This window comes from Perca fluviatilis, chromosome 8, assembly GCF_010015445.1.
Source record: "Perca fluviatilis chromosome 8, GENO_Pfluv_1.0, whole genome shotgun sequence".
Classification (NCBI taxonomy): Eukaryota; Metazoa; Chordata; class Actinopteri; order Perciformes; family Percidae; genus Perca; species Perca fluviatilis.
In genome coordinates, this window is record NC_053119.1 from 37,444,408 (window position 1) to 37,468,228 (window position 23,821).

Sequence of the window (23,821 nt, forward strand, 5' to 3'; positions counted from 1 at the left end):
TTTCACTTGATGCAAATGTTCGTTTTTGTGATTAAAATAATTAAATTCAAAATATTACCCTAACATCCATCTACCTGTGTGCGGAAATGTGTTCATGTAGTTAACGTGCGCTTGTTGCCCCGTGTGCGCTGATGCGCTCATCTGTTGACATTTCCGAATGCCTTCCTACAGTTGCTTAATAAAAGCGGGCTTTCCGCACAAACAAACATACGTGTCATAAGTATAAGGAAAAAAAAACAAGTGTCGGGCTCGGGTCGGGCTCGGACATAAATATCTTAATGCCTGTCGGGGTCGGGTTCGGTTACTGCTCTGTCGGGCGCGGGCCGGGCTCGGACAGAAAAATGCGGCCCGATCAGCACTCTAATTAGCTCTATAGCTAACTCTATAGCAATGTTAGGTCTGGTGAGTCAAAGCAACTTTGTGAAATTTGAACACTGGCATTTCCCCAGTGGTATCAGAAAATACACTGTAGCAGTGTGATAGACAGCAATACATCCTTTGTAGGAGCGCTGCCATGAGGGGGCTGAAAGCAACATTTGTTTTACTGAGATTGTCTCATTTCTCACACAACATCTTACGACCTCCGAATAATTCCAAGATGCTATTGTCAAAGTGCAGTAGCTATAAATACCCCCATATCACACCTATTACACCCTCTTTACATTTCCCCTCTCTGCCGCGCCAACGCCTTGAAATAGTGTGCCACTAACACTTGGTGGAATAAATTACAAGAATCTGATGTTGTTTACCATTTGAGGAGCTTGTTTGAGCCTGTTCTACAGGCATGTATCTTCCTGTGTGTGTTCAGATAAACTTGAACCTGAAGATATCACAATGAGGCAGACAGGATTCTTGAAACTGAATCCAGTAGAGATAAGTTCAACAATTGGCAGTGTGATCGCACGTCTTACCTTAAAGGAGCGCTATGCAATTTTGGCAATTTCTTCGCTGTTTTCTCACTTTTCGCTCTCAGGTTTCTCTGTAGAGCTCCACCTACAGCTTCGGAATAGATATTTGGCAACGCTGTCGTAAAAACTCGTTGGAGACTCTGCCCCCCTCCCTTCTTCTCCCTCTGGTCATTTGCATTTGTTTCAAAGAAGCCGGCGAACGCACGGAGCCATGTCCACTCAGGTTATTCTCGAAATATTACCCTTCTCGCCCGGGTCCGTAACATTATTCTTTTTTTCCTACGATGGCCTTAGAACGCTGTCGGAGCAGAAGCAACTTGGGTTAGCCAACATCAAGCTGACAAGAAACTCTGTCAAAGATTATATTATCAAATATAATAACAAGTGCAACAGATCAGCATCGGATTTGCAGGCTTGTGTTTGTCTCGCCATTCTGAAAACGCAGGTCCGATTTTTACTTGTGTCTGACTCCTCTCTCTGTCAGTCTACCGTTTCCTCTTTCTCTGTTCCTCCGACTATCCTTTCCGAACTTTCTGCTTCTTTTTTTGCCGGCTCAGCCATGACGATAGCGTGAAAAACTCCCATCGCTACCTTGTTCTTATAGCTAGCCGGTTCCTGGATGTGTACAGTGCCGTGAAGCAATTCGTTACATCACGAGACCTGATATCACGTGATACTTTCTGACGCTGAGGCCGCTGGCTCGCCGGCCAAAAGTTGCAAGGGTGGGTTTTCCGCTCACAGGCGCTAGGGGGAAGCGAGACGACCACCATTCAACCCGAAAAAAAGTCATATAACCATTCCAATGACTCCGAAGTTGTTTAGTTAAGGTAAATTAAGCTAAAAAAAAAAAAACTGCATAGTTCCCCTTTAATACTAATATTGCCTTTTAAGGTTGTTTTACATAACTTGACTGCACATGGTTTGTTATCACAGAAGCACCTGAGAAGCCACCATTGGAAAACTGCTTGGGAAAGGGAAGAAAAAAAACCTGGCAGGTGATTGGATGAACCGTCTGTCTATCACATCCGCCATTCTTGTTCTGAACAGTTTTGAACGAACAGTCGTGGCCGTCACACGCACCAAACCACAGCCGTAGCCGCCATAGCTCTTCACCGGGCGCTGATTGGTTCGGTTCGCCGGTAGTTCAGAAACCAACGCATTAGGTTAAAGCCTGACAAGATGGATTTTTGTGTGGTACACGATCCTCTATGTCTGAGACAGCTAAATACAATTTTATATGACATTTAGAGTTATATAAAAGTTGGAAAGCAAAATACTGTTTATGATATCAAATGGACTGTATTTATATAGGGTTTTTATAGTCTAAACGAGTACTCAAAGCATACATAATTTACATAGTACAAGAAGCATTCACCCTTCACACACTGGTGCCCGAGGCTGCCAAACAAGGTGCCACCTGCTCATCAGATAAACATTCACACACATTCGCCCACCGATGGCGCAGCATCGGGAGCGATTCGGGGTCCAGTGTCTTGCCCGAGGACACTTCGACATGGGACTGCAGGGCCAGGGATCGGACCGCTCTACCACCTGAGCCACAGCCGCCCAATCAATTGTAGAGAGTTTCTTTGTACAGCTTTCTGATTCTGATGAACGATATGTAGAGACCGATTGTTATTTCATGGACTATAGTAGGAGACTCTGCACTGCCTTTCCTCCCATCTCATAGTCAAGTGTTTCAAAATCAATCATTTTGAAGCGTGGCTGGCAGAGCCTTTTGAGAAGACTCTTCACCGCTGGCTTCGACTGTAAATTTTAATGTTCTATTAGATACTTCTGTCACTTTTGTCACAGTAGCTTCTGTTTTGGCTCTCTGAGCGGTTGTCACTGCTATCACTGTCGCTATTACGGTGACAGTTGTGCCCTCGCCGTGCTGAAATATAAATACATGCTGTCTGAACATACAGCGTTTCTATTTCAGGAAAGTTCTACTTTGCTCACCTTATACAAGCTGATTGTGTGTCCACGCGTGTGTGTCTTTCAGTCTTTTAATGCAAGAAAAATTAAGAAAGTTAAGAGAATATTTATTCTACCTACGTACAGCTGTGGTGTGAATGACTGTCATCCACCATACAAAGGTTGTATATCATGACATGAGAATGGTGGAGGCGATCACATCTGTTGCTGTTCACTGCCAGGTTCTGTTTGGCTCTTATTGCTGAATGCTTTCCTACACTGGCCAGTGGGCGTGGGGTATCATTTCTGCACCTCCAAACACTGTGTACACTGTGGTAGACCTGCTCTGGAGATTTTGAGACAGACTGTGTTGCTTTTGGAAGAGAGGAAGAGGTGATCTGATGTGCCAACACCTATGGAAATGTATTCTTCTGAGTCCCGCAATGTTTCCAACTGTCATAGTTGCACCATATGGCGCTGATGACGAAATAAGCAAAAACCCGTTGCTTCACTCTGTGTGCTCCTGCTGTTCATCTTGAACTGTGTTTCACTGATTCAGTGGGGGGGGGGGAAAGAGCCCCTGAGGACTACCTGTCAAGTGTCTTAAGGGCAAACATGTCAGAGTGCACAGATTGTTTGGAGAAATCCGTTTGTTGAGCGTAGGTCCAAGTCACATGGATTGAAGTAGAAAGCACAGACAGTAAAAAGAGAGGGCAAAATCAAAAGCTTTGCACTGCCGATCCCACCGCGGTTCTCACCATGTCTGTTCTCACATCATTAGCACAGAAAGCCATCAGACAAAAACCGTAATCACCGACTGAGCTTCACAGATAAGAGGGATCAGTCAAAGGAAAGACACAGACATACACTCTCACACACAGACAGCTTCCCATAGAGACAATGTGAGTGGTTGTCAACGTCATGCTGAACTTGCGTTATGAATTACTAATACAGACGTTGCTCATTTGGTGGTATGCCTAATAAGCAACAGCGTGTCATCGCTGGCTATGCAGACCAAAATAATAGGCTAATAAATACACTACCACAGTCGAACCTTGGTACAATAATGCAGTCAGACCAAAAGTGCATTTTGATGTTTTGATCCTTGATTAAATGATGGAATCCAATTGTCACGGAAAAACCAAAATAAAGTGATTTATTCCATGCTTCCATGCATGGTTTTTGATAGTGTGGATTCTTGATTCCACAAATATTCCCCCGATGCACTTTTACTGTAATTGTCTACGTTTTGGCTTGCCTGCACACTCGTACTGTACACGCAACCTTACATGCTTACAGAAAATGAGACCAGGGAGTGAATTCGAAAAAAATGACAAATCCCCTGCAGGAAAATCTCTTCTTGGTTTGGCCCCGGTGAGGACCAGACCTCAAAAAATACCTGAATCATCATAGTAGTTTTTAGCCCTGACTCTGTTTAGTAGACAAGTTAACTCTGACTTCTGCAAGCTCAGCACCTATACATTTTTTAAACGACTCATTTTACATTAGTGGGTTAGATCTGCCAGAGACCTTCTCGCTTGACGTGATAGAATTGAATTTGGTTTGATTCGCAGTCATTTGATGCTGTGTTCTTTATTTTTAATATCTCAAAGTTACTCAGTAAATGCGTTCTATAACCCTGAGCTTCCTGTTAAATGCTTTTTGAGTGGATTATAGCCTGGTTGAATAAACCAAAGTGAGTGAAAACAAAATGAACTGAAGCTGGATTTTATTTTCAGCACGGTGTGATCTGACAGCTTCGTGGTACTTTAGTTGCCCTGGATGCCAAATCTGATGGAGCTCAGAGATAAGATGAAGGATGCAGCTGTGAAGATGGTGTTTCGCGCATGCCTGTAAATCGCAATAGTCTACTTAGCCAGTCAGTTCAGCCCCAATGATGTGACTATCTATCTATCAAACCTATATGCACCTTACAATATGGAACACGGCGCATATCTTTAACCCTTGTGTTGTCTTCCTGTCAACCATGAAAACAAACTCTTTTGTTGTCCCTATCTGCTTTTTTATAAGTTAACATAACGTTCTGGTCACTTATCTAAAAATTTGTATCGCTTTATCTGACATTTTGTAGTTTTTTCCCGACATTTTCTCACTTTTTCAATGTCTTTGGAGGGTCTTTTTATGTTTTGGACGCTTTTTCCGAAGTTTTTTACATTTTCGGCACTTATTTCGACATCCCATATTTTCTAATATAAAAAACTTTGAAAACGGATCTAATTTTACCCAAGGACAACGTGAGGGTTAAGAAGCAATGTTTCCAAAAAAATAGGCACATTTCGTAACTTGGCTTTGTTTCATTACACAAAAGGAATTGAGTGCATATTTTTAGGACCGCTAAAGACAGGTGGAGCCATAAGAGCATGACCCAGAAGAGTGAGACCACCTGTAAGATTTGCACAGCAGAGAAAAACAAGCGCTCCTCCTCCACTGCTCTCCCAGGAAAAAAAATAGAAAGAAAGAAAGTCCCGTTTATAAATCTGTGGAGAAAAAAGATTTTTTTGCAGCTAATGTTGTAGTCTGTGGATGTCCTCATCTCAAAGGTCTAAGAGGTCAGCAAAATGAAATGTTCATCTTTGAACTCATGACTTGCCCTTTACCACGACAAAATGTATCATTGGATTTTCTTATTTCTGTGTGTATGTGAACTTGAGCTTGCGTTTTTAACTTCAGCATTTATTGACAAATTGAATTAATTAAAGAGTAAAACTTGTTGCTTTGTCTCACTCACTGTGTTGTTCACAGTTAAAATTGTGAACTGCACGTCATGAAAATACTAGACTGGGTAAACCCGGCCCGATCTGCCGGAGATTTGATTTCGCCCTGAAGCTCAGACCTGTACGTTCATCTGTCCTGCTTCCGTTACAATTTTGCGGGGACCAATCACAAACTGGCTTATCCACCTGGCGTACTATTGGCGGGTTTAACACGATGACAATAGAGAAGCGACCAAACAGCTTCTTGTTTACGTTCAACGTAGCGGCCACCGGAGCGCAGCAACCCGTTGATGCCGCTGTCGCTGCTCCGTACGTCACCCGTTGGTCTGATTGGTTGAAGGACTATCCAATTACGCCCAGAGGCTTTTGAACTATGCCCGTTGATCACGCCTCTTGTTCAGTAGAAAATACAGATCAGACTCCCCAGTCTTAAAAGAATCTTAAAAGTCCCATGGCATGAAAATGTCACTTTTATGAGGTTATTTACTTTTGTTTATGCTATGAAACTTTCAACCTCTAGCAACAATTCTGAAAAAGCTCTTCACAGCCCAGTAAAAATGTTTGTGTATAAATGAAGATACCGTATGATACTTTTATGTATGTGCATATGTTGTGTATTTTGCATGTGTTCATTTTTAGTCAAACTGTGCTCTTCAACAATTTGTGTGTCTGTGTGTGTTACACAGTAGTGGTTGGGCAGCAGGGAAGCTGTAGGGGAGAATGTCACAGTGCGCTGACATTTCTGTGCAAACTGATAACAAATGGAGCCAAAGCCTGAGTCTCCCGGCAAGCCCTCTCCTTCCTCTCTGTTTACTTCTCCACTCTTCGTTTCCTTCTCTATTCCTCTTTATCTCTCTTATTCTCTTTTCCCTTCATGCCCTGCATTCCCTTGAGCCTCGTGTACACACCATCCTACTCCCCCATATTTGCTGTTTGGCTATTCTCTCCATCTTTGCCCTGTCTACCAACTATTTTTATTTTTTTTTAATAACTGCTGATATTGACTGACTTGCTTTCGCCCCATTTCACCGGGGGTTGTCTGGTTTGGACCGCATCATAACTTTTTCAAACCAAGTTTGGATTGTATTGGTGACTTGTGTTGGGAATGCATTCTTTACCCCCTCACACTGCTACCGTGAATAAGCAAGTGTTATTCTATTTTTATTTTTATTGTATATATTTTCTTTTTTTATTTCTTATTTTTTTTAATGGCGTCTGCAGGATTCCACCAGGCCTGAAGGAAATCCAAAAAAATGTCCGTCCTAATTTTGCTTTTAAACGAAAGTTTGACTCGGGTACATTCACAAAAAGACCCTAGGTGGCATTTTGGCAAGAGTTGCGCATCAAGTTACCAGCTAACCGCGCTAGCTAGCTAGCTGTCCTTTTCCAGGTGCTATGGAACACTGAACAAGACATTTCCGGCAACCAAAATGTTCCAATCAACTTTGATAACGTAAAAACGCACAGAAAGAGGGTCAAAGTTTGAGTCCAAAAGTTCATTTTAATGTCCACAGTGGCATGGCTACATTACATTGCTAAGCCTCTCTCATGATTGACAGGTCGGTGTGGAGCCACGCCCTAATACCTGCTTGACTGTCTATTTTTAAATAAATGGTAACATAATTTACAAAACGAACATCATGCTGTATTGAAGAAGACTTGACACTCGAGACTGAGACCATGAAGTCGTTTGTAGAAAATGTTTACCCAGGCAATAAATCAAGTGAGAAGTAGGACAAGGGTCTTAAACGTTTTTTTTTAAACCAAGGACCCCTTGACTGAAAGAGAGATGGAGCAGGGACCCCCTACTACTAATATTGTATAAAATTAAGTTGCATATTAAACTGAAAAAAATAATGTTTTAACATTAATATATTTAACATACATGTGCACCATTGCTTAGAATTATCTGTGGAAGGCTACCTTAGAAACTACTTTACCTATAGGCCTGTAAGCCTATTATCAATGTTTTATGCACAAATAGATGATTTATATTTGCTAACAATATGTCGGATTCATGATAAGACATTTAACTTTTTGAAAAATGTATAATTTGGTGGTCCCTCTGCAGTAACTCTGCGACCCCCTGTTGAAGATCTCTGAGGTAGGGTCATTTTCCTATACCCTGGAAATATACCCTGGGAGTAGTTCTCGCAAGAGCACAATTTGAATTTGCTCAGCGAGTCACTCTGGCGTGTTGTGATTGGTCGTAGTGCTATCCAATTGCGTGCAGTGAGATTTTCAAATACATGCTTGGTGCTACCATGTGGAGTTGGGCCATTTTCATTACTCATTGCCAGACCCTTAATCTTTCGGATTTGGGTCTGGATTTCCAGGCTAATTTTCCTATAGACTTCCATACAAGTGTTTTTCTTTTTTTTTTTGCAACCTGTCGAGTCGCCCCCTGCTGGAAATTAGATAGAATGCAGGTTTGAGGCACTTCCACATTGGCTTCACTTTTCAGACCCGAACGCTGCATCTGTTCATTTTTTACAGTGTAAATAATTTGCAGTAAATGGGCAAAAACATTCAAAATCACAGGTACTATAATATAAGAAGCCTTTCAGTATTTCACTTAAGGGCAGGTGAAACTTTCTAAACTACCGTCTACTTTACTTGAGAGAAAAATTCCTCATCTCTGTGTAGGCGTGATGTAATGTTAGATTTATAGGCAGTTTCCACCGTGTCACATTCCTCCTTTCTAGAGAGTACTGAGTTTCATTCCTACATTTGTTTTGAGAGTCACTTGGGAGTCATTGTGGTGACATCAACATAACAGTAACATCAGTGAAAGTCATGCATATTGGCAATGAGTCACAGAGAGAAAATGGTTTGATCTAAATTGTAGGGATGGAATGGTATGCTGCTGGAAAAATACTGTTGTGTTTAAAAAAAAAAAAAATGTATTTATGATTTTCTTTCCTCTGCCAACACCATGCAGACAAGTTAAACCTAGGATCTTGGTGATATGTCTTGTGTAATTAGACATGATGGGGTATAAATGAAGATATTCCTCTCAGCCGAGTCTCTGTTTGGGTTCCAGACTAATTTGTGTTTATATCGGAGGTAATTAAGACCCTAGTTCCTGCTGTGAAAGGAGAGAGGGATGGATCTGGTCCACACACATACACACACACACAGACACACACACACACACACACACACACACACACACACACACACACACACACACACACACACACACACACACACACACACACACACACACACACACACACACACACAGGCTGGATAAATACAGCTTAGAGGGGTGCAACATAGATAACACTTCTATCACATCATATGTTATTTTACATCATCATATATAAAATGCTGTCCAATAGGCCTTCTTTACAGCAGACATTTCGACTACCCATAAAGCACAAGTGCAATTGGTAGCATAAATGATGGCTCTGTTCCATTTCGGCGAGCTAGTTTTAAGTGTCCTGGTATTGTGCGTGCTGGCTCACTGACATGGCTTACTGGGACATTTGAAATACACAGAGACTCATTAGATGCATTATTAGTTACATCACAGAGAAAAAAAATAAAGGATTTCACCATCTGCCATCTGGTAGAAACAGGCCAGAGGCACAAAAATAAACCTCAGTCATCCTTGGCGTATAAATTGCAGTGGATTCCTACTGACACATCCTCTAGTGCTCACACTGGCACAGTCACATTCACCAAAAATCTGCCATCACCACAATGCTATCATGAAAACAGGGCTTATGGAGCACATATTGTGTCCTGACCTGCTTTATACCAAGCACTTGTCTAGAACTATTCGTCACTTCTCCTCTGCGTAGAGTTACAGCACTGTTCTCCGTCCTTTGCCCCTGTTCTGTAGCTCCCCTGGTCCCTCAAACTCAAAGCGCGCGCTAACTCTTTTGCTGATGAATTCCAACTGCCAAGTCCAGGTAGGACCCTGCCAGTGAAAATCAAAGGTGAACCACATCAAAAACCAAATTGCTGCCTAGCGCAGGTACCCATGGTATGTTTGGGGTTGGCTAGTAGAAGAAAGTTGAGGCAAAGGGGTTGGTGGGATGCCAACAGTAGTCCATGGGTGCAAAGAAAGCAAGACAGAGAATGATTCAGGAGATAGATAATGATTCAACTGAGAGATTACACCAAAACTGGCAGGTAATTTGTAGCATGATGGTGCCCGTTTGTCCCATGGTTTCTCTCTCTCTCTGTCTCTCTCTCTGTCTCTCTCTCTCTCTCTCTCTCCCTCTCCCTCCCTTTGTTAGCTGGAGAACAGTCTGTCTAACACCCTACCAGGTGACCCGCTGTCCCACAATGCCTCATTATCAGCTTGTCAGAAAGCCTGGCAAATGAATGTCCAAGGTATACAGAGGCTGCTGCCCAATTAACTCAGGGGCATTGTTGTGTTAGACTAAATTAGTTTTTTTTTTTTTTTTCCTCTCTTGCTCTTATGGATGTGTATGTACACGATGCCATTTGGTTCAGTGAAGCAATAAGCCCACCTGGTCCACTTTTATTATTTTCCTCTAATTACTCGGTGACTCATTTTTAGTCTCGGTGAGACGCAGTGTCTAAACTAAAAAATATTAGATGATACACCCGTGACATTTTCAAATGAAAGATTGAATGCAGAATGATGAGTGATTGAGAGTGTAAAAATGGGCATTCTAAACATATCAATGCAGTGTGATATAAGTCCTTATGGCCAGTGGATAGAAATGTAAGCTCCAATCCAGTGAGAAAGTCCCTCATTTATATGCATCTGTTCTCTTTTCACCAGTAAGGCATCATTGATTTTCCTGAGCCTTCTTAACTGAGCTATCTTCTTTTGAATTACCATAGGGAGCCATATGCATTACACCACTGAGAGGAAAAAATTGCATTCTAAATGGGCTTCATTTTCAACAGTGATTTGATCTGAATATATGTGAATAGGACTTTATTTGAATACATTTCTGTGGTTTGGGGTAAATTATTTTGCTCCCTTGGGGGTGTTATGTGGTTCCCTGCGTCATTCCAAAGTTAAATAGCATCAACATTCATCTCTCTCTCAGCCTTCTGTCACTCTTTTCTCCCTCCTTTCCCCCTCTCTCTCTTCTCCTTGTCCTGCATGAGTGGTATGTAGATGAGAATTTATTCCTAATTTCAGAGAGAGAGAGAGAGACGTGTCCAAAAGCAGAATGTGAAACGCTATAGTTGTATGAAGGTGCATAGAGGATTGGGAATTCAAAGGTGTGACAATGGCTCAACTCTTGGCTTCCCTGGTGGCCGATCCAGTACTTGAGTGCTGCTAATCTATTAAAGAGTTTCTATTCTCCTTTGCCCCTACACAAAGTCCCACATCAACTCGGGCTTGATTATCTGTCCCTCTTTCCGGTTCGTCAAGGAACCGCTCCTCTCGCTCACACGCTCTCAAAAACCCTCAGAGTCCAACAAGACAAACCAATCTCTCCCCATCACCCAATTTCCTCTCCCCCTACCTGACAAGAAAAGACAGCCATTGCCCCTTTCAAAACCCCCATTGCACTTCAAGTTCTCCATTTAGATTACCTCCCCTCTTTGTTTCACAAGAGCGATCCCTGCCATCGTAGCCCTTCTCTATTGGGAACCGGCTCCTTAAAAATACGCTCTTTAAAAGCCTTTTCTGAATGGAAATAAAGGTTTTCAAGGAGACACCTTCCAAAAGAAATTGTCAATTATGAGATGTACAGTTTTTTCACTTTACTCTGTGCAAGTAAAGGATAGGTTCACATTCTTTGAAGTCTAAAATACTTGCATGCACATATGTACGTAAACCGTTTTTTTTGGTACTGTAATTGTTCTTCCTGTTCGTACTGACCCTGAAGAGCTCCCCTCTGGACGCAATTCCAGTGTAAGATGTGGCAGACCAATTCCACGGTCTTCATTCTGTTTAAAAATGCATTCCAATGTACAGCTGGGGGTACTATGGGGCTTCATTAGTCTGAGTGGGTATTTAGTTACAGTCTTTTCAGTACACAATTCCCTCCTTTTTCCCCCAGTGGGTCTGTCCACCACTTTAGTCCAGACTGAAATATTTCAACAACCATTTTTTTTTGGTTTGGTTTATTTATGGATATAGAAATACAACAAGGGGATCCAAGGGATAACATGTAAAAGCGAGAAACACTTTTTTCCAACATGGTCCCCATTGGACAAATTGACGTGAAATGTGGTATATATAGCCATGGTACTCAGAGGAGGAATGGCGTGACTTGGTCGTCACCCTTAATCTTGCTATTTCACCTAGACCACAGATTTGGCCTGCCTGCATCCAGATATTTTGTTATCATCCCTCATAGAGCAGACTATATCACTGAGCAAATGCATCCTCCATAATCAATTCACCATAACCTCAAAACTGAAACTGATCCCAGGTAAGGGCCTCAAAAGAATATCCGGATAGGCCTAGGTCATAAAAATGGCATCACTCCCTATCATTACGAAATATCCTCTTGTCTTTCTCATATTTCATAATATTGTTGACAATTCCTGTAAGAGTGAAGCCTTAGCAACTGGAAAATAAAAGCACAGTGTATTTATTGCTCGTTTCCTCTGAGGACATCTCTAAGGAAGAAGGAAATGGGGACTTAAAGTTCTGTCTTTTATTTGAATGTAGAAATGTCAAAAGTATTCCAATTATCTCATAATTACAAATATCCATCACCCTGATGGATGTAAGCAATGCTATTGTGGTGTTTGATCATAAGTAGAAGTTGTCTCACAAACATCCTCACAAAGAGCTACATCCTCGTTTTCTTCTAAGCAGTATGGCATTTCCATTCTTTCATTAAAGCTGATCTGGGCACAGCGTACCGATGGGAATGTGATTGGAAAAGACAGTCGCCTCCACCTTGTCAGCCTGTCGCTCGCCCTCTGCACCGTCTACAACAGTTCCGATTCCAAATTTCTAGTTTATGCCGCTGTGTTTGAGTGAAGCTGTACTGTACACGGTAATTGAGAATCTCCTCTGACTACCCCTCATCTCCCTTCCTCTCCCATCTTCTGCAACAGTCCTGTCTTGTTTCCAGATAACGGCATGTAGTCCGCCGCTTGGGCTTTGGCACCAAGGAGCAACAGATCAGCTGAAGGCAAAAGAACTCTTTGATTGAGTATTGATCTAGGGTTGTCAGACAAACCGAGATGACAAAGTTCACACAGGAGAACAGGCAGCGGCCTGCTGTGCATTTTCTACTGTAATCAACTCTGCAGGGTAAACAGATGTATCCATCAGGCAGGAATTACATGGCCTTGCCATCACAGCGGTGAGCTATGATCATGCGGTCACCAATCTTGCCAAAACACACGTGGTACGGTAGCAACAGTAATGGAATTGTCAAATCCTCTATCTTAGCAGACGCTGTATATCACCTTTAAGCGAACACCGAGTAACACTGAGTAATGAAAACGTGGACAGAAATTGATAGGAATGGGACAATGTGAACGACAAGTGTTTGAGAGAAGCTCACACAGCAGTAAGTACGCGTTGTAGAGGGATGACTGTATTGATAGGAGGTTTGAGATGGGCGTAGCCATGTGAAGTGATGGCGAGATGGATTTGGGTGTTTCTCCCGTTCATTTATTTTTATTTTCTTTTTGACAGCTTGAAAAATGGTTTAGTGATGAAAATAAAACATATAGCGTTTGATAAAAATAGAATGCTGTCAGAGTCATATTTCCCTGAAGCTTTATAAAAAATTGCTTTTTCTGCATTCATTTATCAAGAAATGCACCGGTTTGTTTAGTCCCATGAGGAAAGACTGTGCAGTGTTTATGTTCTAGACACACAACACAGAGCCTTCTAATTGCCTCCATGAATGCTTTTATGGTTTTGAGCACTCAAGGTAATTTTGGCATCTGAATCGATTCCCGGAAGACTTGGACAGTAATTGGTCGAAACAGCAACTCCTGTGAACCCAGCATATTTGATTTATGATTATTGACAGGTAAAGATCATAGATAGTGTTTTTCCTGCTTTTTGTTGTATCTCTAATCTAACAGTGGATGTTATAAAACTAATAACCCATTTTATCTCATCCTGGATTCAGACATTTTAATAAAAAATGGTACTCCCTCTGTGCTCTCACAACATTATATATTCACATTTTTCTAAGCAATAAAGCAATAAAGGAATAATGTCAATTGTAGATGATATATTAGTGGTGCTGGGAAAAACTGTACATTTGATATAATCTCACATCTCATGCTAAATATGCATTTGATGCAGAAAATACTAGTACAAGCCACTCAAACTGCTAAAACATAACATTTAAACCACATTTCCCCAAATGTTAGATACAGCGTGCTTGTGTTGGTTGCTATTGGAACAGTTGCTGTGACCAGGGAGTTAGTCAGCAAATATGTACATTTACAGCCATGGACAAACATATTAGCTGCACTCTGGGGTAGCTTTTAGCCTTTCCAGCATATTGGCTGTACGACGGCAATGTCGGTGTGTCAGTCTGTCTTTTGGTTTGGGGGGGGGGGGGTCGGTCCACCACTGTGGTCCAGATTTATGTATTAACAATAATTTGATGGATTCCCATGACGTTTTGTCACATTCATGGTCCCCTGAAGATGAATCCTATTGACTTTGGTGATCCCCTAACTTTTAGATTTGTTCACTTATCTCCACATTGACAGGATAGATTGGGACAAAGTCTTGTACAGACATCCATGGTTCCCAGACAATGTATCCGAATGACTTTTCCTCTAGCACCACCATGAGGTTCACAATTGTGATTTTGAGTGAAATGTGGCGTTAACTTATCATCTAGCACCAAACAATTCCATTTGTTCCATACCTTGGTTTATAGCTAAATACTTGCAAAACTAATGGCATTTCCATCAGCCTCTTACCTTGCATGGCAGCTGGATTCTTGAACTATCACAAAATCACGCGATAATATCGCATATCACACAAAAATCCATCGTCATGCTTCAAGTATGTGTTTGCGTCTAAAGTACCAGCTAACCGAACCCATCAGGGTCTGGTGAGGAAGCACTGGCAGCTACAGGCGTGGTTTAGGTGTGTGTGCGACGGCCGCGACTTTTCGTTCAAAATAGTGCCGGACGTAATAGACAGATGGTTCATCCGATCACCTGCCACATATTTTTTAGAAAGTGCCTTTTCCAAGAAGCTTGAGCTTCTCAGATGATTCAGCTTAACCAGCATCAGCTGTACTTGGTTTAGTGCTAATCAGCAAATATTTGCACGCTAACACGCTGAACTACGACGGAACTAACAAACTATTATGTACTTAATCTACTCAGTCTGTTTAAATTTATTTTGTGATACTCAGTGACACAGTATTCCTACCAGTGTCTTCCTGGGTGAAAAAAAAGATAAAGTAGTTCTGTACGTTTGAACTATTTTTGTCTTTTGTTCACAGCAATTCTTACTATATGGTTGTGTATATTCTTCCTGTGACTTTTGTTAGTGCTACACTTTTATATGCCTGATTTTATAGGGTGGTTGTCTCATAATCTGCCCATGGTTTATTTTATTGTGAGTAATTACTCACATTTACTATCTATAAATCCAATGGTAATCAGCGTAGCAATCACATGTCTTGCTCACACACAGCTTGTCTTTCTGGTAAAGGCTCTATAATACTGTACATTTCTTCCTTCTTCATTTGTAATAATCTGTATAAAGTGGCAGCTGCCCTTCTTCTGTTACGTGGTTCTAACCACTAGTTGGGATCTTGATGTCTGCCTTGTGTTTCTATTCATCACAATGGATGGCGAGTTTTGCCATGCGGTTCTTCAGATGCGTCATATATTTAGATATCATGACATAACACACAAGATGAGTATATCATTATTAACATAAAAATAATGAAGCAACAATGCACTTGTTTATATAGTGATTTTGACAAAGGTCTGCTCACTAACTCCGCTGTCCTCTTTTGCCTTTTTTCCCCCTCGTTAGCACATCGTAATTGTGTCCTCAAGGATGCGTCTTCCTGCTGAACTCTGTACTCTTCACTTCTCTACTCATGACTCTCCTCGTGACAGAAAGTGAATAGCGCAGAGCTAAAAAAAAAAAAAAAAAAATGTCAGCAACTTCAGACTTGACATCCAACATAGTGCATACGTATTTATAATGCTGACACAGAAATGACTTCAAGAGACCTCTAGCAAAATTTGCCAGAGTGAAGTTGAAGAGTAGGAAGCCCATACACAGGTAGCTACAGTACACACACACACACACACACACACACACACACACACACACACACACACACACACACACACACACACACACACACACACACACACACACATTGAGGAGGTAGACAAAGTACCAACACCTAGAGTTGTGCCTAGAGTTGTGAATTCATTAAACAACCATTCTAAAAAACTGCTACGTAGGGTCACATGAGGTTGAATGCCAATTAGCAGTCCGGCTACCTTTAAACTGAGGCGGCGGAGTTTGGCATAGTTTGGCATTATTGTTGTTGTTAAACAACTTCTTCTTTATTGTACCTTTTTTTTGCTCTTTTAAGCTTGGATGATTTAGCTTCTGTGGAATTTTGTTGGTTCGCTATCTTCTGCTCTGCTCGCTGCTCTCACATGAAAACACACACACACACACACACACACACTGGACAATCATGGTTGTGTGCTTTTAGGAATGTAAAGGGTCATGTAAACGTTGAGCTTACATTATTTTGACATTTTGTTGCAAATATGTTTCCATGTGCCTTGGAGATCACTGGAGACAAAATCACTTAAAAAAAAAAAACATTGATCTTGATCTTAGTCAGCTGTGAACGTGACAGATGGCTATTCGATGCTGACTAGTAATTTTTGGACATTCCCACCACGTTAATGAATGTATCTACAATATGCCAGTCTAGCAGTCAGTACAGCGTTAGTGGCTGTGTCACACAGTAGACTGCAGTTTACAAACTGCATAAACGAGATTGTTGATATGTATGCATTGTGAGCGCACATGTGTGTGTCTTTTGTCCTGTGATGTTAAATAGATAACTCGGATATCTTAAAGTGAGAAGAGAGGCAGGCAGGAGTTTGGACACATACGCTATATACTGCTGTGGGCAGGGCCACACAGAAAAACATATTTTGACCACCTAAGGATGGCCTACCGAAGTGTACGCTATATTTAGAACATTTTCACCGCGTTACCTTGCCATCAGACAGTCCTTTCTGATGGGGAACTGAAGCCACCAGACTCCTTTAACAAAAACTGTCATTTTACCTCGCAGAACACTGAAGTGCCTTGTCTGGTCTGGTGGCTTTAAAGAGAGCATAGGTAATGCCTTGTTCCCTGTCGTAAAGGGCTGTTTGAGGGCAAGGTAAATCTGAATATATTCTAAATATAGCATACACTATTTTTAGGGGAGCCTATTTTTAGCTGGCTAAAAAACGTTTTTCTGTGTGCAGTACATTGCTTAGCTTCCGTGTCTGGACTCCTACCGGCTTTTCCAAACTGGAGGCGTACTGACCGCCATGGATAAGTATCTCATACAGCCCCACTTTAAGGCGCTGACACAGCAGGCCGATTATCGGCCGTGGGACAGTCTGGCGAGGTCAGTGACTGAGATCTGTTCGGTGTGTCCCGTGCCGTCGTCCGTCTGAGGGGCTGTCGGCGTTCATTTTGGCCGACCTGACATGTTCAGTCGGCGGCAGGGCAGTCGGGACTCACCCGGAAATGACGAGCGGAATGAGGTGACTGGAGTCTCTCAAAATCTGACGAAAATCTTTTAAACCGACCTTTGTTGAGCTGAAATGAAGACAGATTCAGCAACTGCACGGCCTATTTCTCGCTTAAAATGTTTTCAGAAACACGTTTCAGTGAACTATTTTAGTACAATATGAGATTGTATTCTGAACGGCCGCCATGACAGTCTGGCTCTGAATTTCCGGAGAAAACAAACCCATGTGACGCGTTCGTCCAATCAGCTGCCGGTTTTCATTTCCTGGGCAACATTACAGATTAGCGCCGCCTGCTGTTATAGAGATGTATAACGTCTCGTCTCCTCTCGTCTTTTTGGTCTGTTCTGTGGCAGTTTTTTGGACCTCGGGGACGCGACTGGTCATATCGACGGGGTTTTCTGTCAACGGTCGGCCGTCGGCTAAATGTGTCTAGACCTTTAAGAAGCCTCTTCATCTCCCTGTACCACTGATCACAGTGTTGACTGGCTTCGTCAGAGAAGTACATTACACCGAGTTGCCTCATTCACTTTCATCTACAGCCAGAGGAACGATGACCTCATACCTGTAATGAAATTACGGTAATGATGGCATGTATTATTGCATTCTTGCCAGAGTTATGACTTATCAACCATATACCATCCTCATATTGCCACCCGCTGTGAGTGCAATAAAAAAACATGTTGACATGGATGCAAACAACCGGAAATGTCTGAAGTCTCATGGGTTGAGGGGGTTTTGCTGTATTTTTGATGGAGCCGGAGATTCAGTCCGCCATGGCTGATATATTTTTGAGTGACATTTTATCTTGGCAATCTCGTTGATCTTAATGAGATTTCTGTCCTTCATTGGCGTGTGTGCGCGCACATCAGTGTATGTGTGTGTCTGTGGGGGCTGCGATTAAGTGGAAAAGGAGCCCCTATCAAACAATTTGTTTTTGACAGTGAAGGCTTACAGCCCTGAGGAGGCGGGCCCTCTGCTGACCTTGGACTGCTGACTGGACTAAGGAGGCTTATGACACTTCCAAGATTGTCACACTAATACCTCTTTTAGGCCGATTACTCAAGTCAGGAAGCTGAAACAAGTTTTTTTAAGACCATAGTAAGTAGTAAAGATTAACAGCCACTGTTCTATAAGTAAGGGTTATAGATTAATTTTAATTTTGTATTTTAACTTAAATCCATGACTTGTGTAAATTCAAAATTGTAAAAACTTCACTCATCCTTTTTATCCAAATTGCATGCTGGATATCAAATGAAAACAGTCATTTAACAGGTTTGAGTTCCAGTCTGTTTAAAGGGATACTTTGCCGATTTGAATCCCACTCTGTGTCATCGTTGTGTGGGCAGTGTGTTTTGATGAACGTTGTTTGGCGCCCCTCTGTGGCGCCAGTGGCACGAAACGGCACATTTTGCGGCATCCGGCGGATCTTGGCAGACCTCCACTGCTCTGCTCAGTTCGGAGCTCCATGCGCTGCGGCCGCGGAGAAAAGCCGCACACTGTTCATCTGCACACACTGCCATGACACAGAGCTGGATTTAAATCCGCTAAATATCTCATTAAGGGTTTTACATGTCTGTAGTTGTACTATGACTACTGCCCTGCTGGTGTTTCATAGACACACTGTGAATGCCCTCACAAAACCACGTCAATGCCTCGTTTATATCTCAAACACAGCAAGAGACCAAATAAATGTGAGCGTATACTGGCCACTATATTAAGCTTGCACTTTGGTCTTGCTTCTGGTTGCATCAGAATTGAAAGCACAAAAAGAGAGTGCTGGATCTTCACATTTCACATAACAGGTTTTTGTGTTTTCTGAGTTAGCTGGCTTTGATGGAACATTGGCTTTTCTACAGCAGGTGTCCTGAGATGAAATTTTTCGATATAGATCTGTATAATCAAAATGGGCTCTTATCTCTGCTGCTGAAGATTTTACAGCCTCTGCTTCCTACAAAGGCTAATATACATAAAATATACAACGATGCTGGAGAAGAAGTGGTGCAGTAATTTTTTTATGTAATTTGTGAATATGTCAAACAACATTCAGTATGAGCAAAGACACTGAATAGTGAGCAATCGTTGATAAAGTTTGAAGTTATAATTTCTTTTAATAAAAGAAGGAAACGGGGGAGAATCAGGAAGATGAGCAAGTTAATAATGCTTTATATTCCACAAAAAGTCAATGTTATGGACCACAACTATAGACATGACATGGGAGGGAACTGAGTAGTAGTATAATTTTTACTACACTGCACACCAATCTCCCACTTACCAACAGTATTGCATCAGTGCAGCTATTTAAAAAAATAGTGGCATGTCAAACTAAGGCAGGATAACAGAGAGAACATTTTTTTGCTTAGCTACTCTAGCAATAATTTTAAAGAGATGGAGACACAGTAAATGAAAATATTAAAGGCTAGATGTGGCTTAGAGCAATGTGTTTGCAAAATGCAGAATTTCACGGTCCATACAGCAATACAGCCCATAATGTCAATGTATATTTTGCTTGCTTTTTGCTCAGCGTAGTTGATGTGAAGTGAGTTCTTGCTCCTTATTTGACCTCTCAGTTAAGCTGCTGTCTTTGTCTTTTTCCAGTTTATCCTTTTGTTGTGTCTAAGACCCCACTGTCATCAAAACTGTGATCCAGTAACACATAATGACCTCTGTCTCTCGGTTCCAGTCATGGATTACAGTAGAATGTGTCCACAATCCCATTTGTTGCAACAAATACCCTCTCAATCTCTGCAGGCTCTGTGGCTATACAGCATCTATCAACCCATCAGTGTCCGCCTGAGCCTCTTCAGCCCATCCGACCATCCATGGGACTCTCCCACAGTGCTGCTGTTTAACTCCAGGCGGCAGTTGTTTCTTGCGTCCGCTGCAAAAATCTCCTCAGCAGTGTGTTGTGGTTCACATGGCTCAAGTGTGGACTGTGAAAATGTAATTCTGTACATTACATTGCCAACAGCGTCTTCTGTCAAAATCTATGGTAACCGAGTAATACGCTTGGCGGGTATAGCCTGTGTATTGCTACAACAAAACAGAAATTTGCTACATCACTCTGCCTGGACTTCAGATCAAAATATGGCATTCATATTTAGGAAAATAAATACATAGATATGTCAGCAACATTGACATTTCCTGTCAAAATTTTAGATAGTCATGTAACCGAGTTGCAACCCGTTCTCATGCCGAACTCGTAAAACAAGGACGTTTGGAAAGTGGCTGTCAGCGTCTGATGCGACGCAAAAGGCGCCCTTCAGCGTATTTGTGTAACGCAAAGGGAAAGCCGCAGTTAGATAAGATTTAGCGAGTAGTATGTAAGGGAGAATCACTGCGTAAGGAGCTTGGTTGGGGTGGTGGATGGGTCAAAACACAGGACTTTCACGCAGGAGACCCGGGTTCGAGTCCTGCTTGTAACGCTTGCTAGAGTCGCTTTTTAGAGTTGCCTTTTTCTTTCCTCCCGCGTGTCACGGAACCGTACGCCCACGACCCTTTCCTAAACCCAACGGTCCCGTTCCTCCCAAAGGGACGGCAATAGTGCCGACCAAGCGCGTTCACTTGTAGCGCTAAAGGAGACTTTTAGCGTCAATAAGAACGAGAAAGGCTCCTGACCAAACGTCCTTATTTTACGAGTTGGGTGTGAGAACCTGTTGCCGAGTTCCTGCCTACAAAATTCGGTCTGCGTTGTTTTGTGGTTTCACTTTTATTTAATTTATCTCATTAATCCTCAGGCAGGGATGCTCCACACACTTCATGTTTTGCACATCGTGGTGTTCTTTACATAACGTGGACATTTAATGATTGGCCCATGCAGCACTGCAAAGTCAAAGGAACAATACCTCTTTTAGTTTGTGTGCACATCTTTGCTTACTTCTGTGTGTTAGAGGGCTCTGATACGTGTCCCTTTTCTTTGTATTGCTTCATATGGCAACAATATTGCAACAGCCATAATCGCCAACAAAAACACTTTGTTAAAGTTAGCTAGCAAACTTACAATTTGAGTTGCAGCGGAAGAATGAAGATGTTTCTAATCTGTAGGAAAACCGCTAGCTTACGCTTGTTTAGGAAAGTGAAGAAGAGTTGATTGTAAGATTAGTATGAAGTGGTCAGAAACACACGGCTGTGTCTCAAACCGCCTACATGCACACTTCAAACACTTAGTTTTAAGTATATAGTGTAGATAACGCAAAAAAGTCAGCGCACTGAAAGTACCCGGATGACCCCTTAAAAACGGTCAAAAAGTTCAGCGTGGAACGATGGACCCTACGGGTGCCATCTTGACTACAAAGCGGCAGGGGAGGGACCAGGGACGTCGGCAAGTTGAATCCAGGCTACCGTATGCAAATGAGGAGCAGTCGGCTCAGCTCGCCGCCTCTCAAAATCTGACGAAAATCTTTTAAACTGACCTTTGTCGATCAAAAAAAACGGACAGATTCAGCAACTGTATGGCCTATTTCTCGCTTAAAATGTTTTCAGAAACACGTTTCGGTGAACTTGAGATTGTATTCCGAACGACCTGCCATTATGGTCTGTTTTGAAATTTGGGAGCAGCCAGACCCACGTGACGCGTTCGTCCAATCAGCTGCCATGTGTTGCGTTCGTCCCGCTCATCCCGCTCGTCATTTCTGGTAAAGCCTGGTTCACACGGGACGATTTTAAAATTGTCGGCCGATTTTCCAATCCTGAGAGACCCCACACACGGTGATAAAAAATCACGGGTCTAACAGTTTTGGTCGTACAGTGTGTGGTGCGCAGCACACGGCAAAATCAACACATCACACACGAACCGATTTGACTCCCGAGCATTCCCAGGTCAGACGGGAAATCTCGCAAAATCCCTCGAGATCAAACGTGACTTCAGAGTAAACAATCATTGCGGACGAAGAGGATGCAGTGGCGATAGTTTGTAGTGTGTTTTTAACAGAAAAGAAACGTTATCAAAAGAAAAGGCGATGGTCAAAGAAGACAACGCGAGCATGGACTATACTCAGCTACATCATGATATGGAGGGGATTTGTTTTTTCTCATAGAAATGTCGTTAGGTATTACACAGATTAATAAACGTTCATATATTTGTTTCCATGTACTCTGGTGGACTGCAGTTGTGGATGTAGTTATGCCCATCGACTTTATTTATTTTACACAGGCTGCGTGCTCGTTTGTCCCCGGGGGACACCACACACGAGGAGAAATCGGGCCAAATAAATCCAACATGTTGGATATCCCCGATTTGAGATCGGAGCAGTCTTAACACACCACACACGGCAGGAATATCTGATCAGATTATTTTAAGATAATCAGAGCATCCTTAATGCTTAATGTCGGGAGGGGTGAATCGGGGCTAAAATCGGCTTAATTATCCTGCCGTCTGAACCCGGCTTAAGTGTTTTAACATAAGTGTGCCTTTTGGGACAATACTAACCATCGAAAGTGGGCACTACGGCAGTAAGTAGTCAGTGCACATTAGCAGTGTATTGACGGAAGTATGCGGAATTGAAGTGAAATATGGAAGTATTCATTTTCAGCTCGCTGCAAAGACTTGCTTTATTGAGGGCTGTGAAACCCCAAAGCCCAGCAAACAGCAGTTGCTTAGGGTTTTTTTTTTATTTATTTTTTTTAACACCTTTATTGTGTGTTGGCTTAGTTTTATATTCAGTCCATTAAAATCAAACGCTGTCCAAACTGCCCCAAATTCGAAACGCCAAGTTCACTGGGTAACCAGCACAATACCCGTCAAGTGTGAAGTAGATCAGATGAATGGTTTTCGAGCTATTTGAAAGACAGACACACACACAGATTCTGAAATAGATCTATCTAGATAGAATATTCTTAGAGCTCCTTGAAGCAATATTTGATAATAATATATGTGTTTCACTTTCAAACAGACATGTACTATTCCACTCTGCATAAACACATGTAATGTTAGTCCGTGTTTTGATGATAATAGACCTCTATTTGTCGTCTTTGATCGTTGATGGAATCCAAGTTGTTTGAGAGCCCGGCTCCAAATACATTGTTTTAAATGGAAATGAATTCTATCGTGTCCCACACACTTCAAAGGCTCCTTTTTCATTGCATTGATCTTATAATAAAGCATTGTGTATCATACACCACTAGCCGTGAGCAATACCTCCATTTGAAGAAATTCGGGCATCCATCAGAGCAATAAGGTACATCTTTGACAAGTTAAAGGTCAGACTGAAAGATTTCTGCCCCCGACTCATGCCCTCTGGTCGTGTTTTGTTAACAACAGTCATGGTTTTAATAGTTTCAATGTTTTCCCAACAATATCCCAAAAGAAAAAGGCTTTAAAAAATAAAATTCAACCTTGTAACCTTTGTTCGTGGCATCGTTATGCGGCCGAGGCTCCAGCCCCGAAAGCGGGGAGGGTAAGCGGGAGGATTTTGGACAACAGCCGCTAAAACACCGGGCCGTCACGGCGCCCTGTACCCGGCACCCGGTACCCAGCGCCCTGTACTCACAGTAACATTTTCTCGGCTAAATTGTAAAGACCACATGTGATCAATCGTCATGTGACCGGCCGGCGGTCGCCATAGTCTTGTAGGATAT

The 23,821-nt window shown here is 42.2% G+C and overlaps 1 protein-coding gene across 6 annotated transcripts in view; it reads left to right on the forward strand.

Moving 5' to 3' along the window:
- The window catches only part of cdh13 (cadherin 13, H-cadherin (heart)), a 460,326-nt gene that overhangs the window by 235,253 nt on the left and 201,252 nt on the right, over positions 1-23,821 (forward strand). The gene's annotated exons all lie outside the window — the stretch shown is intronic.